General features: G+C 37.3%; 1 non-coding gene across 1 annotated transcript; it reads left to right on the top strand.

Moving 5' to 3' along the window:
* Positions 1-214: 214 nt before the first annotated feature.
* On the top strand, positions 215-287 carry Trnaa-cgc. Its single transcript has one exon. It is a non-coding gene; the product is annotated as a tRNA-Ala (tRNA).
* The last annotated feature ends 4,443 nt before the right edge of the window (positions 288-4,730 follow it).

The raw sequence follows: 4,730 nt of genomic DNA, 5'->3' as shown, positions 1-4,730 counted from the left end.
CCCATGCTCTTGGATATGCATAATTAATGTTGTCAAAATGGCCATACTTCCAAAAGCGCTATATAGATTTAATGCAATCCCTATTAAAATACCAATGATTGTCTTCAAAGAAATAGAAAAAGCAGTTATGAAATTCATTTGGGAAATTAAGAGACACAGAATAGCCAAAGCAATCCTTAGCAAAAAAAGAAAAAAAATTGAAGCAGAAGGGGCTGGGGATGTAGCTCAGTTGGTAGAGTGCTTGCCTCGCATGCACAAGGCTCTGGGTTCAATCCCCAGCACCACCAGCAAAAGTGAAGTAGGAGGCATCACAATAGCAGAGCCTAAATTATACACAGAGCTATAGTAACAAAAACTGCTGCACAGTATTGGCACCAAAACAGACATGAAGACCAGTGGTACAGAACAGAGACATAGACAAACTCACATAAATACAGTCTTCTCATACTAGACAAAGGTGCCATAAATATACATTAGAGTACAAATAGCCTGTTCAATAAATGGGAGTGGAAAAACTGGAAATCTATATGTAGCAAAATGAAATTAAACCCCTATCTCTCACCCTGCATAAAATTCAACTCAAAGTGGATCAAGGACTTAGGCATTAGACCAGAGACTTGTGCCTAATAGAAGGAAAAATAAGCCCCAATCTATATCACGTAAGCTTAGGAACTAACTTCCTTAACAAAAATCCTAAATTACAAGAAGTGTAAGTAAGAATCAACAAATGGGATGGTATCAAACTCAAAAACTTCTTCATAGCAAAGGAAATACAGAATAGGAGAATATCTTTGCCACCTGCACCTCAGACAGAGCATTAATCACCAGGATATATAAAGAACTCAAAATGGGCAAATGGACTGGCAGGCATAGGCACACCTTTAGAAGAAGAAATCTGAATGGTCAAAAAAAATGTGGGAAAAAAGTCCAAAATTCCTAGCAGTTAGAGAAATGCAAATCAAAACTTCAAGATTTCATCTCAGTTCAGTCAGAATGGCAATCATCAAGAATACAAGTAACAATAAATGCTGGTGAGGATGTGGGGAAGGCACACTCATACATTGCTGGTAGGACTGCAAATTGGTGCAACCACCCTGGAAAGCAGTATGAAGATTCCTCTGAAAACTTGGAATTAAACCACCATTTGACTCATTTATCCCACTCGTAGGTTTATATACAAAGGACTTAAAATCAGCATACTACAGTGACACAGCCACATCAGTGTTTATAGCAGCTCAATTTATAATAGCTAAACTATGGAACCAACCTAGGTGCCCTTCAACAGATGAAAGGATAAAGAAAATGTGGTGTATATATATATATACACAATGGAATATTACTCAGCCATAAAGAAGAATGAAATATGGCATTTGCCGGGAAGTGGATGAAACCAGAAGCTATCATGCTAAGTGAAATAAGCCAATCCCATAAAACCAAAGGCCAAATGTTTTCTCTGATACGTAGTTGCTAATTTGTAATAAGGGGGTGGTGGCTAGGGAAGAATAGAAGTACTTTGAATTAGAAAAAGGGGACAAAAGGGAAGGGAGGGGGTATGGGAATAGGAAAGATATAGAATGAATCAGACATTCCTATCTTATGTGCATATATAATTACAAGACCAATGTAATTCTACATCATGTACAACCAGAAGAATGGGAAGTTATACTCCATATATGTATAATGTGTAAAAATACATTCTATTATCATGTATAACAAGAACAAATAAAAGAAATGACTGCTATTGTTATTTAAGGAGAGAGCCCACATATCTATTAGAATTGCTAGTAAGTGATGATCCCAGTTGTTGGCAAGGCATCAAGGAACTGGAACACTCTCACACTGCTGCTGTAAGTGTGAAATGGTTATGACCACTTGGGAACAGTTTGTCAGTGTCTTAAAATGTCAGTATGCCCTTACTGATGATCTGGCCATTTCATTCCTAGGCATATTCCCAAGAATAAAGAATGCACATGTCTCTACAAGTTTTGCAAAAGAAAGTTTATAGCAGCTTGCTTTGTAACAGTTAGAAACAAAATCTTGGAGGCGCACACATAGGTGAATGCATAAACAATCTGTGTTATATCCACACAAGTTAAGAGTACTCAGCAATAAAAATGGCTTAACTATTGACAAATGCATTAACATGGACACATCTCAAAATAGGATGAGGGAAGACACCAGACAAGAATAGATATTGTGTAATTCGATTTTATAAACTAAAAAAAATGGAAAAGAATCTACATGCCAGTAGATTGGTGCTTGCTAGGAGAGAAGGGGTATGGAGAAAAACAAGAAGGCTAGATTATAATAGGAACAAGGAAACTTTTGGAGTGATGAATATGTACCTATCTTGATTGTGGCGATGATTTTCTGGGTTTCTGCATGTATCATATCACCGAACTGTGCACATTCAGGGTGTGCAAGTAAACCTCAAGAGTGCTAAGAATGAAGAAAAGCAAAAGGGTATGTGTAACATTGAACCATAATGTTTTAAGAATGGCTTTCCAAGAAAAACTGATGCAGCATGATCAACCTTGAGTTCATGTTCTAAAAAATTTTCTGGAAATCAAAGATTATAAAAAGTCTTTCATGCAGCTAGGCAATAGATCAAATCTCTTGTAAGAATAAATATAATCAGTCTGCTTCTGACTCTTCCACACCTAGAGCTCATGCTAGAAGACAGCAATCCCTGAAGTCCCCAAGAAAGGAACAGGTAGAGCAAAAAATGCTGTTCCTGGCTTCTGTTCATCTTGTTATAAAGGCAGTGGGCATCTCTAGATATGCAAGAATTCACAAGATATAATTCCAATGAGTTTAGGCTGAAACTTTCTGGGAGATTCTAAAGAGCAAACTTCAACTGATGAGGAAGTGGATGGGGAAAGTATGATAGTTTTATTAAGAGAGGGGTAACTGAAAATTAGAGGATGGTTATAGTTTTAAAATGCACATAATCTATAATTACTGAAAAAAAATAGAAATGAAAATAAAATTGAGATGAGAAGAAAAACATGGATGGTAGTGCAGAAAACTGTATAGTTGATAATTAAAAGCTTTAAGGTTGGCAAATCAATTAATAGAACTGTGAGTATGCCTAAATATTTATTAAAATGTACTCACTACAATGATGTTATAATCCACTAGCATCCAGTAATGGAAATGAAGCAGAAAGATGGAGAGGAAATGGGAAAAAACCCACCAAATCCACTCTTTCTCAGTGTTGGGAGTTTTAACTAAGAGCTGGCTAAAAATGATTTCAAATTTTTTGATAGATTTAGTCAGTCCAGAAATATACTTGTAAATGTTAGAACTTAGACATTTATAAGTTTTTTTTTAATTGAAACATCCTTATAAGTGCTGAGATTAGAATTAATTAGATATCTAGAGTTTGGAACTGCATAATCATACAATGAAGTTTTTCATGGGAGACTGAGGTGGGCCTTTGAGCATATGTGATCTCTGAGATGATTAAGTAATAGAAGCAAGGTACAGAGTAGCATACAGAAAGTGCTACCAATCAGAAAAGAAAACCAACAGCATATATATGTATATAAATACGAGAAATATATCTAGAAGGACAACCAACAGAACTGTGGCTACCACTTAGGTGTCTGGGAGGAAGGAAGCTGTCTAGGGTCAGGAGTAGGAGAGAGATTATTTACTGAATACCTTTCATATCTTTTGAATTCTGCACCATCTGCACATGTATGAATTTTTAAAATAATAATTAGGTTTTAATTTATTTTAAATGATGTGACATTTATATAACATAAAATTAAGACTTTGTACAATGACAGTGCATTCATAGTGCAACCTTCACCTCTAACTAGTTCTAAAACAATTGTCACCACCCCCAAAGGATATCTCATACTTAGCAAATAGTCACTCTCCATTAATAATTTGTTTTTGAAGAGAAAAAAACACAACCATAACCTGGCCAAGGCTTGTAAGGCATCCACAGTCTGCACTGTCTCTTGAATCTTTGCATCCTCAATCCCTGGCTGAAACACTGCACTCCCTACTTTCCCTTCCTGCAGCCCTAGTCCACCCCAAACTTTCCCTAAACGCCCAGAGCAGAGTTTCTACCAGTGCAGGAAGTTTTCAGTGCCTACTGAGGCCTTGCAGCTGGTTGTTGTTTATGGGATTCTTATGGAGAAATGCTGATGCTGAAGGCTATACTCCCAGCAACTCAGCCTGCTGGGCTTTGAGGACCACGTTTGATTATATCCAGTGCCTGCCTGATAGGACAGAGTTAACACAAGCCTTAGTTCTCAAGCGCATGCACTCTGAGGGCTGGGACATATGATGTGCCTCCTGCTTCAAAGCATAAAACTAGGCAACCCCTGGGGAAAATGATTTTGAGTATAAGTGAATATTTGGGGAATGAGAGTAAAAATCAACCAGCCAGTCCTGCAGAGATACTAACGGCAGATGGAAGGAGAGAAGCCAGTCCTAACTATAATTCCTGGTCCTGAGCGCTAGAATGGTATCTGCCTCTAACCAATTATGTGTGAAATTAGAGTACTCTTAAGAGAAGTCACATGAGGAGGTTGAAACAGCCATGAAGGCTTTTAACTGTGCGCTCCATATTTTCACGCTCATGAAAGCAAACAACAGAAAATTTCACAAAAGAATGTGATCCTGCATTCTGATAGTCAGTTCGTTTGACGTTGAGGTTGTGAGCAAATTGTTTTAGATTTTTACACATCCAAATTGCATCCCAGGTTTCCGTG

Source organism: Marmota marmota, unplaced genomic scaffold (assembly GCF_001458135.2).
Source record: "Marmota marmota marmota unplaced genomic scaffold, marMar, whole genome shotgun sequence".
Taxonomy (NCBI): Eukaryota; Metazoa; Chordata; class Mammalia; order Rodentia; family Sciuridae; genus Marmota; species Marmota marmota.
This window is presented reverse-complemented; position numbering and strand designations above follow the sequence as displayed.